We start from the raw sequence: 19,176 nt of genomic DNA, 5'->3' as shown, positions 1-19,176 counted from the left end.
ATGGTTTTCATTGTTACATTGGTCCAGCTTGGAACAATGTCAGTATGCATATGCATCAATACCTGGCTGATCCCTGTGGAAACAGAGAATCACTCTTGTGTTCACTATGCAGCAGGGCAGCTGCTCAGCACAGGAACCGGAAGACAGCAAGGATAGCTATAGTAGCATTGGCTACTACAGTGAATTTTAGTTTCCACTGGGATCTGCCTGTCCTAAAATATGTATACTTACATTGGTCCATACCTGGAATTAAAGCTGAACACCGGGCAAACAACGGAATACACCATTAAAATAAAGTAATATGCTTTAGTTGTCAGAGGGATTTCCTTATTTCTAGCTAGTCCAGAGACGTGCAAAGCCTTGCCAGATAGCTAAGCCAAGTTAGTGGCCCACCTTTTGCTTTCTGCTGCAGTTTAAATTTTATCTGCTTAAATTTTGACTTTACTGGTTCTTTGTATTCCCCATCAATCAACATGCTAGTGGCATTTTAAATAACAGCTTTCTGTTTTCATTACATGCCTTTTTTAGATCTAGTGATGCTATCACTGCATCTCTGTGCTTCTCTATAAATTTCAGGCAGATCATTGATGAAGGGAGGGACCAGCAGAGTGCTGCACATAGCTCCCTGAACCATCATAGCACTTTGCTTTAGTTTTCCTCTCAAAAGCCCTCTGCCCTGGTGCAAACAATGGGCTGACTCTTGGGAGAAGTTATGCGAATCTACAAAGACCTTGATGGGTAGATGTCAGTCTGGATAAGTGGGTGTTCCTAGGCAGGCTGACCACCCTAGGTAATACCACATGTGATACTGAGCCTCCATGATTAAAAAATGTAACATCCGATGAATGAAAGGGGAAGACAAGGACTTTTACAGTGCCTTGAAAAAGTATTCATACCCTTTGAAGTTTTCCACATTTTGGCATGTTACAACCAAAAACCTAAATATATTTTATTGGGATTTTATGTGATAGACCAACAAAAAGTGGCACATAATTGTGAAGTGGAAGGAAAATGATAAATGTTTTTCAGAGTTTTTTACAAATAAATATCTGAAAAGTGTGGCGTACAATTGCATTCAGCCTCCTTTACTCTGATGCCCCTAACTAAGATCTAGTGTAACCAATTGCCTTCAGATGTCACCTAATTAGTAAATAGAGTACACCCGTGTGTAATTTAATCTCAGTATAAATACAGCTGTTCTGTGAAGCCCTCAGAGGTTTTTTAGAGAACATTAGAGAACAAACAGCATCATGAAGGCCAAGGAACACACCAGACAGGTCAGGGATAAAGTTGTGGAGAAGTTTAAAGCAGAGTTAGGTTATTAAAAAAATCCCAAGCTTTGAACATCTCACAGAGCACTGTTCAATTCATCATCCGAAATGGAAAGAATATGGCACAACTGCAAACCTACCAAGACATGGCCATCCACCTTAACTGACAGGCCGGGCAAGGAGAGCATTAATCAGAGAAGCAGCCAAGAGGCCCATGGTAACTCTAGAGGAGCCACAGGGATCCACAACTCAGTTGGGATAATCTCTCCATAGGACAACTATTAGTCGTGCACTTTAGGGAAGAGTGGCAAGAAGAAAGCCATTGTTTAAAGAAAGCCATAAGAAGTCCCATTTGCAGTTTGTGAGAAGCCTAGTGGGGGACACAGCAAACATGTGGAAGAAGGTGCTCTGGTCAGATGAGACCAAAATTGAACTTTTTGGCCTAAAAGCAAAATGCTATGTGTGGCAGAAAACTAACACTGCACATCCTCCTGAACACACTATCCCCACCGTGAAACATGGTGGTGGCAGCATCATGTTGTGGGGATGCTTTTCTTCAGCAGGGACAGGGAAGCTGCTCAGAGTTGATAGGAAGATGAATGGAGCCAAATACAGGGCAATCTTAGCAGAAAACCTGTTAGAGTTTGCAAAAGACTTGAGACTGGGGTGGAGGTTTACCTTCCAGCAGGACAACGACCCTAAACATACAGCCAGAGCTACAATGGAATGGTTTACTGTAGATCAAAGCATATTCATGTGTTAGAATGGCCCAGTCAAGGTCCAGACCTAAATCCAATTAAGAATCTGTGGCAAGACTCAAAAATTTCTGTTCACAGACGCTCTCCATCCAATCTGACAGAGCTTGAGCTATTTTGCAAAGAAGAATGAGGAAAACTTTCACTCTCTAGATGTGCAAAGCTGGTAGAGACATCCCCAAAAAGACTTGCAGCTGTAATTGCAGTGAAATGTGGTTCTACAAAGTATTGACTCCAGGGGGGCTGAATACAAATGCATACCACACTTTTCAGATATTTATTTGTCAAAAATATTGAAAACCATTTATCATTTTTCTTCCACTTCACAAATATGTGCCACTTTGTGTTGGTCTATCGCATAAAATCCCAATCAAATATGTTTAAATTTTTGGTTGTAACATGAAAAATGTGGAAAATGTCAAGGGGTATGAAGACTTTTTCAAGGTACTGTAGGCAGAAGAGGAAAGAACAAGATACAGTTGCAAGAAAAAGTATGTGAACCCCTTGGGATTACGTGGAGTTTTGCATGAATTGGGCATAAAATGTGCTCTGAACGTCATCTAAGTCACAACAATAGAAGAACACAGTCTGCTGAACATAATACTACACAAACATTAGATGTTGCCATGGTTTAATTGCACATGACATGTAAACATTCACAGTGCAGGGAGGAAAAAGTATGTGAAGCCCTAGCTTAATGACTTCTCCCAGAACTAATTGGAGCCAGGAGTGAGCCAACCTTGACTCCAATCAGTGTGATGATATTGGATGTGTTGCTGACAGCTGTCCTGCCCTTAAAAAACACACACCTGTTTTGGGTTTACTGGTTTCAAGAAGCACTGTCTGATGTGAACCATGCCTCGCAGAAAAGAGCTCTCAGAAGACCTACGATCAAGAATTGTTGACTTGCATCAAGCTGGAAAGGGTTACAAAAGTATCTCCAAAAGCCTTGATGTTCATGTGTCCACGGTAAGACAGACTGTCTACAAATGGAGAAAGTTTAGCACTGTTGCTACTCTCCCTAGGTGTTGTCGTCCTGTAAAAATGACTGCAAGAGCACAGCGCAGAATGCTGCATGAGGTAAAGAAGAATCCCAGAGTGTCAGCTAAAGACCTACAGAAATCTCTGGCACATGCTAACATTTTGTTGACACATCTACAATAAGGAAAACATTAAACAAGAATGGAGTACATGGGAGGACACCACGGAGGAAGCCATTGCCGTCCAAAAAGAATATTGCAGCACGTTTGAAGTTTGCAAAAGAGCACCTGGATGTTCCACAGCACTACTGGCAAAATATACTGTGGACAGATGACACCAAGATTGAGTTGTTTGGGAAGAACACACAACACTATGTGTGGAGAAAAAAAGGCACAGCACACCAACATCAAAACCTCATCCCCACTGTAAAACATGGCGGAGGGAGCATCATAGTTTGGGGCTGCTTTGCTGCCTCAGGGCCTGGACGGATTGTTGTCATTGATGGGAAAATGAATTCCAGAGTTTATCAAGACTGTTTGCAGGAAAACGTACAACCATCTGTCCGCCAACTGAAGCTCCGCAGAGGATGGGTGATGCAACAGGACAATGACCCAAAGCATACAAGTAATTCAACAAAACAATGGTTGCAACAGCACAGAATACGCCTTCTGGAGTGGCCCAGTCAGAGTCCTGACCTCAACCCGATTGAAATGCTGTGGCATGACCTTAAGAGAGCGATTCACACCAGACATCCCAAGAATATTGCTACACTGAAACAGTTTTGTGAAGAGGAGTGGTCCAAAATGACTCCAGATCGTTGTGCAGGTCTGATCTGCAACTACAGGAAATGTCTGGTTGAGGTTATTGCTGCCAAAGGAGGGTCAACCAGTTATTAAGTCCAAAGGTTCACATACTTTTTCCTCCCTGCACTGTGAATGTTTACATGTTATGTGCAATTAAACCATGGCAACATCTAATGTTTGTGTAGTATTATGTTCAACAGACTGTATTCTTCTATTGTTGTGACTTAGATGACGTTCAGAGCACATTTTATGCCCAATTCATGCAAAACTCTACGTAATCCCAAGGGGTTCACATACTTTTTCTTGCAACTGTAATTCTGGAGTCTGGACATCCAGCCAGAAAATTAGGTGGTCTCTGTCTTTCTTGCAGGATCTTCTTATGCACATTTTGAGAAGCTGACAGTATGCAGTGAAATCAGGGTAAGATATTTCAGTACAGTAAAGAAACTTGTACAACTGCGCAAGACTGAAGTGCGGAGTTCAGCTTTAAGTAACACTCCACCTGTATATGCTTCTGTATGATTGTTAAAGTTTTACTAAACCCACATGGAGTAAAGCATGCTTGTTATACTCACTGTGGAACCTAAGGGGTTAGTCCTCTGCATTGTGTAAAAAGGCTGTTTGATCCTGTCCCCTTCTTTTGTTGTCTCCAATCTATCTGCCATAGTTAGAACAGCAGTGGCAAGTCTGCATATGCTCAGTTTGGTGTGTATTGCTAGAGAGGGTGCATGTAATAGGCACAGGGCCAATCAGCACTGTCCAGACAGAGGGTCAGGGGTTATGCAGCCTCATAGGACAGTCAGAGGAGAATGAAAACTCCTTCAAGATTAACCAGTGCTCAGCTGAGCACTGATAGAAGTCACAAAACTGCTATATACTGCTGATAAGAAAAGGCATTCAGCAGTTTATATTTACTAAAATAATTGTCTTTCCATGTTCTGCCTGACTTTTAGCTTTAAAAGGGAGGTTCAGAAATTGAAACAATCTTACTCACCTAGGTGGATGCCGCATCTGTCTCCCACCAGCTCTAAACTGAGAACTGAGTGATCAGAGTCCGATGATCACTCAGTTCTCAGACTTCAGTGAGCAGAGAGCTGGTGACTGCTCTCTGCTCTGCCCCTCCAGCTCTCACTGGAGAGCCAGACTGTGGAGGGGGTGGGAACGGCTGGCTCAGTCTCTTAGTGCCTTGCTGAGAGGCTAAGCCAGGTGCCATTCCAGGTATCTGGGTGGACCCCAACATTAAAATCATGATTGATCCATAGCCTGGACTGGCTCAGTGACATCAGCTGACAGCGGGCTTTAGGCCAGGTCAGAGGAGTGCAGAACTTTGGACCTACTTCTCCTTTGACAAATGTTACCCAAATTTCATATTCCTGATATGGGCTTCCTGTACCATGGACTTGTGTTAAAACGTATCTTGTTCTCTTTGCATCACTTCCTTTGTGTGAAATATCTGGTGATTCTGCCAGTCCCCCTGCATTCCTATTTTGAAATGACCACGCTGGGCATAGAAGTACATCTCCCCCAGTGTGGTCAGTTGTCTTCATGTGCCTGGAGAGCAGCCTGCCTGTCCTCCAATTATCAACCTTGTGCTGACACTCCCCCCTGACAGCCATTCACTGGGAAGTTTGGTGTACCGCACTCTCTCCACCTCCACCTCTTATGCAGAGAACACAGATTATGTGATCACTTATAAAAAAAGAAAAAGGTATCTATAAAGTGTGTGTGAGTATATATATATATATATATATATATATATACACACACACAAAATGCAAAAATGTGTTGGCTTTCATTTCTTCTTTAAACTAAATGGGTTCTTTTTAAGGTATGGGTTCACATATACTTTAAGTATTTACTTAGCTGTGTAAGTGTGCCGTTTATCCACAACACTATTTCTATTCCATATGTCCAAATTAACTCTCTGTCTATCGGGACAAAGTGTCCTGTTCCTTGAATTGCACTGATGAAGATCCAGAATGGGGTTCTATTTCATAGAGAGTTGCCAAACAACCTTCACGGACTGTAATGTCCTTCCATGAACTAAGGTAATAGACAAGAACCTACAAAAAGTGCCAGTACTTGTTACATATCAGTGCTGCTATCTGCTAGTGAGTAATAAGAGTGGAGGCATTACTTTTCATTCAACACCTTTAACACTAAAAAAGCTTTTAATAACTATGAAATGGGAAAAAATGCCAAAATGCTATAAACTAAAATATAGTGGCCTGCCCTTTAAAGTCATTCTGTGCTGAGTGAATTGTGGTGACTGCCATTCCTAACCTTTCCTTCTGGCCATGCTAGTTGGTTGGCTGTCATACTGATCCTTCGGTTTCACTACCTGTCGATCGACAGCTCAGAACAAGTAGATCAGGAGTTCTGACTTAAGATGTATGTCAAGCCAAAAACGTCTTTTTTTTCTCTAGTCTTGAATAGAGTCGGGAAGGATTATAAATTGTTTTTTTGTGAACTTTTACTGTAATCCAGGACTTTGTTAGATTTAGCATTTAGAAAAATCTACTAAAGGGACACAGGCAGAAATAAAAAACTGTCAGGGAATCTAGCCTTCAGCTACTTTGCTATTTTTGTGCTTTTGTTGCGGTGTCTCCCTCACTTTCTGTTATGTAAAACCTTGTTGGCAGGATAAGAAGCAAAGGTAAATCTCTCTAAGAGAGCCACTTATAGCAGTAAAAACCCAGCATAGGGTTCTATCCCTTCTCAGTCTACTGAAAACTCAGAAAAAAAATACACTTTAAGCCTTGATTCACACTATTGTGGTGGAACCCGCGTGTGATTCAGACAGGAATCGCACTGCATTCCTGTTCAAATGACATGCGATTCTTTGTAGTGCGATTTGAGACGTTCATTTTGTATGGTTCAAATTGCACTGCAAATCGCACCACACCTGCACGAAAGGTGAAGGCTCCTTTTTTTCTGCACTGGAATCAGAGCGCACACCCATGCGATCTGTGTCAGCCAATCACACTGCATTTTGCAAAGCTTTTTATGGGGTGCCGTTAGCTTAACATAGACACCAGCAGTGGTTCACATGAACGGAGTGCGATTGTGATGTTGTGCGGGAAACGCACAAGAATCACTGCAAATTCCGCACCAAATCAGTGGGAACCGCTCTAAAGAATAAACCCAACATTTCATATTCCTGACATGAGCCTGATGTACCATGTATGAAAAAGTATCTTGTTCTCTTTGTATTTCTTTCATTGTGTGAAATTCCTCAGTGTTCCTGCCAGTCTCTCTGTGTCCCTATTAAAAACTGACCATACTAGCCAAGAGAGCACTACATGGTCAGTTCTTTAGCACTCAGAACTCATCTTCCTCTCCTCCAATGATCAGACCTGTCCTGACACCCCCCCCTACTTCTGCACAACCATTCACTGGGAAGACCAGTGTCCTGCTGTTTCTCCTCCCCCAGCTCTTATGCAAGGGTTAAAAAAGGTAATTATAATGTTTTTTATATCTATACACAAATATTTTGCCTTTTAACTCTATTTTAAATTGCATGGCTTGCTTTACCAGGTGAGGTTTACAATAACTTTAACTCGCCAAAGCCATTGTTTCAGCATGACAGCCAGACACCCAGCACTTTCAGAGCAAGGTTAATGATGGAAGCCTACATATTTTTTCCCAGGTCTCTGCAACAACTCTTTTGTTGTTAAGACAATTGTTGTAAAATAAAGGGGAAGTCAAACATATAAATAGGATATGTTTTGACTTCTATCTTTGTTGTATCGCTTCATGGGAAATGTTTTAACACCACCTCGCTCTCTAGTACCTAACATGGAAAACTGCAGGGTCGAAAGGGGAGGGTGGCAATCAGGGACCGCACAGACTGGGCTCATCTGCCAGGAAATGTCTGTGATCTTATTTCAAACGTGTCTTGTAATTAATAATGGCATTGTCCACTTAAAGCACCTTTAGAGGAAGATGAACAGAAGGTGCCGAGGGAGGGGGGAACTACTTGATGATGGCGAGGTGTCAAGTGGTGGAATTCCAACCAAATGAATTACTTTAGTGAAGCAAATTCCATTTGTCCTACAAAATGGAAATACCAAGACATCGCTTATTCAATTAGGCAGTGAAAAAGGTGCTACACTAAAGTCCTTTGCAAACAACCATATTCGATGCACATTCAATGCTTGTAATGTACATCTGTCACTAACTACAAGATACTAAGTGGGGTGAAGGGTGCTTCTGGGTAAAAGAGAGTTGGAGAGACCAAAGCATCACAACAGTTCCTTCAAGGGAATGTGTATCCAATAAACCAGCAAATACTCATATAGTAACACGTTAGGGGTTAGCAGTTCCAGTTCTTCAATAGTAAGCACTTTGACAAACAATTCATGCTTGAAATCTTTCCTTGACATGTAGAAAGAATAAATCTGGCCATAGATGGATCGAATCTCGGCCGGTTCAGCAGGGACTAGAAGATATTCAATCCATCTATGGGCAGGCTGGTTGTACCCAAGTCGATCTATCGGTCAGTTTGGGTACAACCAGCCTGTTGGATTTTTTCCATGCAATCACAGCTAGTGACTATAGCTGCTAGCAGTAATCACTGTGTTCTGCTGGCCTGGGAGATTCCCTGCAGACAGAACTCAATAGCGATGTAGGAGGAATTCCAGTCAGTGTTGATGGGGGAATTAAGCAATTTTATTTCCTTCCAACTGTGGCGGAAGGAAAGAAAATCAAATCCTCTATGGCTTGTTTTAATGAGGAGAACCTTCCTCTAGCTCTGTAATGGTTGAGTTTCTTTTTAAGGGTTGTACCATGCTGTAGGCACATCACCTGGCAGACAAGCTTCCAGCAGATAGGCCTCCCAGTCTCTTCTGACCTTGTTCAATCCCTGCTGCAAGGGTGCACCCTGTCTGGAACCTACTTATACCAATAAACACTGACTCCTGTCTCTAACTGCAAGACTGTCTATCCTTACAGGTGGTTGAGCCGTGGCTTTACTGCCCCTTGTCCATCACCTTAAGCTGCAACAGTGGCTGGACATGGTTGTACACATGCAAAGCATCATGGCCACAGAAAAATTGTACCCAATGGCACGTTCACTAAGCAGTACTACTGCCAAACATGACCTATTCAAGTGAATGAGGCAATGCCGTAACCGCTTTGACAACGCATGTAATGCATCTAGTTGGTGCGCAACAGTTCTTAGTTTTCAGGGTTAAAGTAAGCAGTGAAGAGGTGACATATCACGTCCCAGCCACAATTCAACCGCCTTATGAAAAATGGTTCACTGATGCCTTTCAGAGGGGCTGCTGCAAGTGTGGCTGATGTCCTGTTTAGGCCTAGGTTGTGAGGCCCCTGATTGCACAGGCACGACAGCCCATTCATTTGCGTTTCCTGCAGACAAAAGATGCACCCACCCTTTTCAAAACGCGACCGCAGGGAAATTGCATTGTGCTTTTGACCGTACGATTTCCCTGCGGTTCCCACAAACACACTGAGGGTTGAGATGCGTGGGGGTGCCATTAAGAATGAATAGCTGCCCCACGTGTCTCAAGAGCAGTGCGATATGGCTACCGGTGGTTGCTGGTTTGGGAACAGCTGCGATTCCTGCACACTGTGTGAGCAGGCATGAACCTATCCTTAATAGATAGATGTCAATAATTTATGAAGCCTTTTTACTTGTTTCTGCTATTTTCACCAAGAACTGATATGTTCAATTCATTTCATTAGGGGATACTTGGAAAAATTGCTTCAAATATTTTTGATTGTCCTTAAATCTCATTGTGTATTTGCATCTTCTTCCTGATTCCTTGAAGCTTTAGGAGCTAGGATTCTTTCAGACAACATTTCCCCATCCTTAGCTGCCCTAGCTTTGAGTTTCCAAGTCCAACAGTAAAACACATTCCAAGTCCAACAGTAAAACAGTTTCTCAGTAACAAAAACCTTGCTGAATAGCTGACAATGAAGGCAAGTTGTAGATTCTGCCATTTGTCATTTGTCGCCTCTTTTGTGTACAACTGTTAAAGTGGACTTCTGAGGATAGAAGAGGATTGCTATTACGTTATGAAGATCCAGGGCTGTCGTAATTCTACACTGCTTGGTGAATTACTGATGTGGAAGGAGCATACATCCAGTAAAAGTCTAAAATCCTTCATTTCCCATCCTGTCAGTTTGTTCTATAACTGATGTGATTCTGGTTGTCATGTATAAAATACCCAACAAGTATCTGAAGATGTGTGAACAGTGCTTTCCACAGTTTGCTAATGTTTACTTTATAACTTGCCTATTCATATTATGGTAACCAATACAGTAAAAATCTTAAGCAGCCAGAAATTTAAAGTGTTACTAAACCCACAACAGTAAAATCTGTCTGGATATGCAGTAAAGCATGCTTGTTATACTCACTGTGGAACCTAAGGGGTTAATCCCTGCATTGTGTATAAAGCTCATTTGATCCTGAGTTCTCTGCTCCTCCTCTTGTACAAATGTCCACGTCTTATCTCCTGAAAAGACAGACTGAACCATAGACATTTTGCTCATGCTCAGTTTGGTGTGTATTGCTAGAGAGGTTTTTTTTTTATTCTTGGGAGAGTGCATGTGATCAGCACAGGGCCAGTCAGCACTGGTCAGACATAGTTCAGGTGTTTTACATCCTCCTACGTCAGAAAGAAAACTTCTCCTACAAGCTCTAGCTAGTTCTTGGCTGAACACTGATAGAAGTCACAAGATTGCTCTAACTTCTGATGAGAAAAGGTATTTAACAGTTTATATTTAGTACAATAATTGCATGTTCTGTGTACTACGGGAGACCAAATATAGTGAATGCAGGGCCCTGGGTTTAGTAACACTTTAATTTATTTGCTAAAAATCAGAATTTCATCAGTTGGAAGTTGAAACCAGACAAACAGATAAATACACAACTGAAATACTGTATACATATACAGGAGCTGTTTTTCCTATTAAAGCATTTATATGTCTTCTGAGATTTTCAGCAGAAAGAGGTTGGTGCCCTAACTTTTTTAATTGATGTTATTCAATGCTCAAGTAGCTTGGTCACCTCCTCGCACACAGCCCATGATTGGACAACGAAGGAGCAACAGCAGACTGATGAGCTCATCCCTTTACTCAGTCTACTGCCCCTTTCACTCCCCAGTCTGAGCTTCGCTGTGCATAGGATTACAAGGGGATACCAAGTCAAGTACATACATTTGTTGATGATGTAATGGTATAGCATACTGGACACACAAAAAGCTATACAGTTGCAAGAAAAAGTATGTGAACCCCTTGGGATTACTTGAAGTTTTGCATGAATTGGACATAAAATGTGCTCTGAACGTCATCTAAGTCACAACAATAGAAGAACACAGTCTGCTGAACATAATACTACACAAACATTAGATGTTGCCATGGTTTTATTGCACATAACATGTAAACATTCACAGTGCAGGGAGGAAAAAGTATGTGAACCTTTGGACTTCATAACTGGTTGACCCTCCTTTGGCAGCAATAACCTCAACCAAACGTTTCCTGTAGTTGCAGATCAGACCTGCACAACGATCTGGAGTCATTTTGGAGCACTCCTCTTCACAAAACTGTTTCAGTGTAGCAATATTCTTGGGATGTCTGGTGTGAATCGCTCTCTTAAGGTCATGCCACAGCATTTCAATGGGGTTGAGGTCAGGACTCTGACTGGGCCACTCCAGAAGGCGTATTCTGTGCTGTTGCAGCCATTGTTTTGTTGAATGACTTGTATGCTTTGGGTCATTGTCCTGTTGCATCACCCATCCTCTGCGGAGCTTCAGTTGGCGGACAGATGGTCGTACGTTTTCCTGCAAAATGTCTTGATAGACTCTGGAATTCATTTTCCCATCAATGACAACAATCCGTCCAGCCCTGAGGCAGCAAAGCAGCCCCAAACCATGATGCTCCCTCCGCCATGTTTCACAGTGGGGATGAGGTTTTGATGTTGGTGTGCTGTGCCTTTTTTTCTCCACACATAGTGTTGTGTGTTCTTCCCAAACAACTCAATCTTGGTTTCATCTGTCCACAGTATATTTTGCCAGTAGTGCTGTGGAACATCCAGGTGCTCTTTTGCAACCTTCAAACGTGCTGCAATCTTCTTTTTGGACAGCAATGGCTTCCTCCGTGGTGTCCTCCCATGTACTCCATTCTTGTTTAATGTTTTCCTGATTGTAGATGTGTCAACAAAAATGTCAGCATGTGCCAGAAATTTCTGTAGGTCTTTAGCTGACACTCTGGGATTCTTCTTTACCTCATGCAGCATTCTGCGCTGTGCTCTTGCAGTCATTTTTACAGGACGACCACGCCTAGGGAGAGTAGCAACAGTGCTAAACTTTCTCCATTTGTAGACAGTCAGTCTTACCGTGGACACATGAACATCAAGGCTCAAGGAGATACTTTTGTAACCCTTTCCAGCTTCATGCAAGTCAACAATTCTTGATCGTAGGTCTTCTGAGAGCTCTTTTCTGCAAGGCATGGTTCACATCAGACAGTGCTTCTTGAAACCAGTAAACCCAAAACAGGTGTCAGCAACACATCCAATATCATCACACTGATTGGAGTCAAGGTTGGCTCACTCCTGGCTCCAATTAGCTCTGGGAGATGTCATTAAGCTAGGGCCTCACATACCTTTTCCTCCCTGCACTGTGAATGTTTACATGTTATGTGCAATGAAACCATGGCAACATCTAATGTTTGTGTAGTATTATGTTCAGCAGACTGTGTTCTTCTATTGTTGTGACTTAGATGATGTTCAGAGCACATTTTATGCCCAATTCATGTAAAACTCCACGTAATCCCAAGGGGTTCACATACTTTTTCTTGCAACTGTATGTATATCATGTTGTTCAGGTGCCAGTCCACCCCTGCCATCTTTTCAGAAAAAGAGACATCTCCCCCCTTTTTCTTCATGTGCATCTATATGTCTCAGCTCAGTGAGGCCCAAGGCCAAGAATTAGTCAAAATCTACCCTTGCAATGTCTAGGGAACAGAACAAGAGGCAGTACTACTTAGCCCAACCCCCTAGTGGTGACCCATTTCTTCAGGATTCTCTGGCCTATGGGGGGGGTTGGTTCCTTGATGTCATCAGGTACTTTTGTATTCTTTTACCCTGTGATGAACTTTAAAGTATTAAAAAGTGTCAACATCACTGTTAGGCAAGTTAAAGTGTCAATATCACTGTTAGGCAAGTTGCAATTTTTAGAAGCAGAGTGCAACAATGAAAACCTCCATGTGTCCAAGGTTCTAAAAGCAAGGTAGATCTTGCAACATGACAATGTGTCAATATTATGCTCGGTTATGCTGTCTTCTAAAGCAGTAGAACATATAGGTCTGACAGAACCTGTGGCATGCCTAAATCTGTTGAGCTGCCTTGGTACCTAAGGTTAACGCAAACTGCTAGAGTGGATAAATATAGAGCACTTTTATTTATGGCCCGGGGGTGGATACTTTTTTGCCTCAGACCATGTTTGCAGCATTAGAGCTTGGCACGGTACTTTCCAACTGGCAGAACATACTATCATGGATAATATCTTTACGTTTGCCACCTTACCCCCCCCCCCCCCCTGCACCCAAAACCCTAGGGTGGAGCTGTTCTTTTATAAAACCTTGTCCAAGACATGGAGACGCTTTAGCTAACAGAACCTTTCTTTTTCCATATGTCAAGTAGCAACTCCAGATCCAAAAGGTCAAGTAGACACAGAGGTGGAAGTCAAGAAATCACAGCACTAGAGAAAAGTAATAATAACTGGAGTTTGTTATGAGTGTGAAGGAGCCTGATACATTACACTCACATAATATAGCGTTACCTAGTTACCGTTCCACCTTGGTCGATGTGCATTATGTTCGCAAAAACTAACACGAACAAATGGTCTTTTGTCATGTTGGGCAGATCTCACACACATTTAATATAGACATTCCCATTACTCCTGCCAGGAGTTTTAAGTCATTTTATGAAGTGGTACTGCATTTGGACTTGAATTATGGAATGAGCTCGTGAATGTTCTGCTGACAGAATGGAAAATTTAAAGTCATGGCAGCCAGAACGCCCTCGTTTCTAAAGGGCTGCGTATAATACAGTAAAACATACCTTACGGCCCATAAAATCTGTCTATACCTATTAGCCCTTTGAGGTTGAAAATATATTGTTGATGGTTTACACTTTTTCCCCTCTGTTCAGACATAGCGTTTTATTCATGTTTGTGTTTCGGGAAATGCCGTCAGCTGACTAGTACCAAGAACACGTGGACGCCACACAGGTTCCACTGAGTGTGGACATTTCCAAGCTTGCTGTTAGATGAAACAGTGATTTTACTTATAAGAGGCTAAAATGTTGTCCACCTACTCAACTGTAGTGTTGATGTCCTTATAAAACACCTAAGCAGATGACAGTTTACCAGCAGTAAAACCCTTAAATGTAATTGAGATAGAAAATGACTACACATATTTTTTCCATGGTCTACCATGTATGGCCAAAAGGGCTATCATGTTTATACACTATATGACCAAAAGTATAAGACAAACCTCCAAATTACTGACTTCAGGTATTTCCAATGAAGGGGACTGTTAATACTACAGCATACAAAGACATTTTAAACATTTGTTTGCTTCCAACTTTGTGGAAGCAAACAATTTCTGCTCCAGCAGGATTGATCCCCTGTACACATAGCCAGCTCTAGAAATAAATGGTTTTATGAGTTTGGCGTGGAGGAATCTCAAGCTACTGGACATCTTGGGGTTGGAAAATCAGGACTTTTTCTCCAACATCAGTACTTGACCTCAGAAATGTTCTTTTGGCTAAATAGGTACACTCCAAAATCTTGTATAGAGCCTTCCTAGAAGAATGGAGTGTGCTATGCTATTGCCACAAAGAGAAGGGTGGGGGGAAACAACTCCATATTAATACTCATGGTTTGGGAATGGGATATCCAACACAGGTGTGATGGTCAGGCCTAATAGTATATCTATCATATTGTCATTTGGGAAAATCGGGTCCGCCTGTCTGTTTTTCACATGGACCAGGTTAGACCATCCATTGTCCTCTATGGAGTGGTGGATGTAATGGACAATGTCCGTTTACACCCATCTGCATCCAATATGATCAGATTTGCTAAAAACAGACTGATGGGGATCTGTTCTCCATCTGTATAACGGATCGCATGACGATCGGATGTAAACAGAAAGGTGGTCCTTTTACATTCAACTGCCCACAGAGGACAGCTGTTAGCTCTGCATAAGTGGAATGGACATGGACCTTTCATCCTCCTGCTCAGCAGTGATCAGCAGATAGATCCCCCACTGAGCAGGGGATCTGATGGTGGAGTCCACCAGTGTGAAAGGGGTCTAACTCCTAAGAATTGTTGTGAATTGATCAGCAGCCAGTGTAGGAGGTGGCACTGGATACGACATTGCTGATAAAACTCCAAATTCTCAAACACTTGGAAAATACTTGGTTAGGCTGCTCCTAATTCGGAGGTGCCAAAGGAAAACTACATGTACCCACAAGAAAATAAATAATATATTGTAGCTCCAAATGAAGAGTTGTAGAAGTTTCAGTTTGAAACCTGATACTTTATTTGGAGTCAAAAAGCCGCCAACACATTTCAGGGGTTGAAGAATCAGCCCTCCTCAGGGTTTTGATGGATTAATGAAAAGTGGAGCTGTTTGGGATGAGGCTTCTATACTGCAGTGTGGCAAGAGGTCAGCAAAGCAGCTGAGGAAACATCAGCCCAAATATCCATTTGGTTTTGGAATCCTTCAAAGTCCTGATGAAGTGGGCTTTTCTGACCCCGGAAACATGTTGGACTCTTTTTACTCACAGAGTGTAGTAAGGCCTGGTTCACGCCTATGTGTTTTTTAGTGCTATTTGCAATTGCAGAAACTCACTACAGTTCACTTAACATGGTTCCCTATGGGACATGTTCACATCTATGTGTTTTCAGCCTCTGCGTTTTTGGATAGGGTCAAGGCCTTTTTTTCCTGCAGCAGATTGCAACACGCATAAGTGTGAACTAGACCTAAAGATGTAGTAAGTGATCAAATTGGCTTTAATCCACCAAAATTAAAAAATATAGGTTCTTGTTAGAGGTTTCTATAATTTTCCTTAAATTAAATCAAAACACAATCACTAAACTAAAATATAGGCTTTTACATAATGTATTTAACATTTATTTTGAAATCATTTTAGATATACAGTGCCTTGAAAAAGTATTCATAATCCCTTGAAATTTTCCATATTGTGTCATGTTACAACCAAAAACGTAATTGTGAAGTGGAAGGAAAATGATAAATGGTTTTCACATTTTTTAAAAAATAAATATCTGAAAAGTGTGGCGTGCAATTGTATTCAGCCCGCTTTTCTCTGATACCCCTAAATAAAATCTAGTGGAACCAATTGCCTTCAGAAGTCACCTGTGTGTCATTTAATCTCAGTATATTTACAGCTGTTCTGTGAAGCCCTCAGAGATTTGTTAGAGAACATTAGTGAACAAACAGTATCAGTAAGGCCAAGGAACACACCATACTGGTCAGGGATAAAGTTGTGGAGAAGTTTAAACAAAACAGTAAATGTGAACAGAGGGTTCACTTAACACTGCACATCACCGTGAATACACCATCCCCACTATGAAGCATGGTAGTGGCAGCATCATGTTGTGGGGATGCTTTTGTTCAGGAGGGACAGGGAAGCTGGTCGGAGTTGATGGGAAGATGGATGGAGCCAAATACAGAGCAATCTTAGAAGAAAACCTGTTAGAGTCTGCCAAAGACTTGAGACTGGGGCGGAGGTTCACCTTCAAGCAGGGCAACGGCCCTAAACATACAACCAGAGCTACAATGGAATGGTTTAGATCAGGGGTGTCCAAACTTTTTTCAAAGAGGGCCAGATTGGATGAAGTGAACATGGTGGAGGGCCGAACATTTTTCCAAACATTCTTTGAACCATTACAATTAAATGCAAATAAATTATTTTATGCCAAGTTACCGTATTTTTCGCCGTATAAGACGCACTTGACCATAAGACGCACCTAGGTTTTAGAGGCAGAAAACAGGAAAAAAAAAATTCTGAACTAATGGACTGCAGACACAGTACAGGAGATGACCAGAGACTGCGGACAGCACAGGGATGACCAGAGACTGCGGACAGCACAGGGATGACCAGAGACTGCGGACAGCACAGGGATGACCAGAGACTGCGGACAGCACAGGGATGACCAGAGACTGCGGACAGCACAGGGATGACCAGAGACTGCGGACAGCACAGGGATGACCAGAGACTGCGGACAGCACAGGGATGACCAGAGACTGCGGACAGTACAGATGACTGCTGACCTTTGGGGAGGTGGGGAGCGGGTACCTGAATTTGACAGGTACCCGCTCTTACTTCCGCAGTTGTTCTTTGATCTTACCTGTTCCTCGATCCAGCCGCGCGCTGTCTTCCCGGCTTCTGTAATGGCGCTCGGCATGACAGCCGGGTGCCCAGTGCGCATGAGCGAGAAGCACTTGCGCTTTGTGATTGGTCCGGCGGCTTCTGGGATCTGTCATGTGTCCCAGGTACCGCCTTACCATTCACAAAAAGCACCGCTTCTTGCGCATACGCACTTGGCACCCGGCTGTCATGCCCAGCGCCCACACTACAGAAGCCGGGAAGACAGCGCGCCGCTGGATAGAGGAACAGGTAAGGTCCCGCTGCAGAGCTGAGCGGCCGGCCCGGTATTCTGACACGGCCGCGGTGGAAATACCGGACCGGCCGCTCCATATTCGCTCCATAAGACACACTGACACACTGACATGGAGGGCCGTATTAAACCGACCCTCGGGCCGTAAATGGCCCGCGGGCCGGACTTTGGACATGCCTGGTTTAGATCAAAGCATATTCATGTGTTAGAATGGCCCAGTCACAGTCCAGACCTAAATCCAATTGAGAATCTGTGGCAAGACTTGAAAATTGCTGTTCACAGACGCACTCCATCCAAACTAACAGAGCTTGAGCTATTTTGCAAAGAAAAATGGGCAAAAAATGTCATTCTCTAGATGTGCAAAGCTGGTAGAGACATCCCTAAAAAGACTTGCAGCTGTAATTACAGCAAAAGGTGGTTCTACAAAGTATTGGCTCAGGGGGCTGAATACAAATGCACACCACACTTTTCACATATTTGTAAAAAGTTTGAAAACCATTTATCATTTTCCTTCCACTTCACAATTATGTGCCACTTTGTGTTAGTCTATCACATAAAATCCCACTTAAAATACCTTTGCGTTTTTGGTTAGAACATGACAAAATGTGGAAAATTTCAAGGGGTGTAAATACTTTATCAAGGCACTGTAGGCCTTGTTCACACGGATCATTAATGTGTGCCCCGTGCATGGCCATGTTTTACTGGCACAGGGATGCACAGGTGTTTCCTCATGCTGGTCCACCCAATGCTGTAAATTGGGAAGCAGCTGCTGCTCCCAATGTGAGATGTGTGCATGTGTGGATTAAATCGCCCCGTGTGAACGAAGCCATATTGTACATTTGTTCTTAACTAATACTTGGTGATTCTGGCATTAAAGTAGAACTAACTTTTCTTGAAATTTTGGATAGAGTAAGGGACAGTTATAACCCCTGTCTGTTTTTTCTTTGTTTGCCTTCTGTGTCTCATTGGGGAGATTTACCTTCACTTCCTGTCCCATAGCCAAACAGGAAGTATGAGGAAATCCTTGGGTGTCACCACTGTGTCATCACTTTAGCAAACTAAATGTTATCCAGTTAGGTTAGATCTACTTTAAAATGTTACTAAACCCAGGACCCTGCTTTCACTATATCTGGTCTTCCACAGTACACAGAGCATGGAAATGCAATTATTTTAGTAAATATAAACTACTAAATACCTTTTCTCATCAGCAGTTAGAGCAGTCTTGTGACTTCTATCAGTGTCCAGCAGAGCACTGGTTAAAGCTTGTACAAGCAGTATTCGTTCTCCTCTGATTGTCCTATGAGGCTGCATAACCCCTAACCCTCTGTCTGGACAGTGCTGATTGGCCCTATGCTGATCACATGCACTCTCCCAAGAAAAAAAAAAACCTCCCTAGCAATACACACCAAACTGAGCATGTGCAGCTTGCCCCCAAGGCTCTGTTCTATCAGTAGAGGGATTGGGGACTGTGGAAGAAGGGGAGGATCAGAGAAGACAGGATCAAACATCCTTTTTACACAATGCCGAGGATTAACCCCTTAGGTTCCACAGTGAATATAATAAGCATGCTTTAAAGCATATACAGACTGATTTTACTGTTGTGGGTTTAGTATCACTTTAAGGACCTACAGTATTAACATATATATGTTTTATGGCACATCAGCACATATATATATATATATATATATATATATAT

General features: G+C 42.5%; 1 long non-coding RNA gene across 2 annotated transcripts in view; it reads left to right on the top strand.

The window, feature by feature from the left end:
• Nucleotides 1-19,176, top strand: part of LOC149460577 (uncharacterized) — a 650,812-nt gene that overhangs the window by 52,552 nt on the left and 579,084 nt on the right. The gene's annotated exons all lie outside the window — the stretch shown is intronic.

Source organism: Staurois parvus, unplaced genomic scaffold (genome assembly GCF_062004578.1).
Source record: "Staurois parvus isolate SC_StPar_1 unplaced genomic scaffold, SC_StPar_1.0 ptg000225l, whole genome shotgun sequence".
Lineage (NCBI taxonomy): Eukaryota > Metazoa > Chordata > Amphibia > Anura > Ranidae > Staurois > Staurois parvus.
Note: the sequence above shows the minus strand (reverse complement) of the source record. Positions and strands in the feature narration are given on the sequence as shown.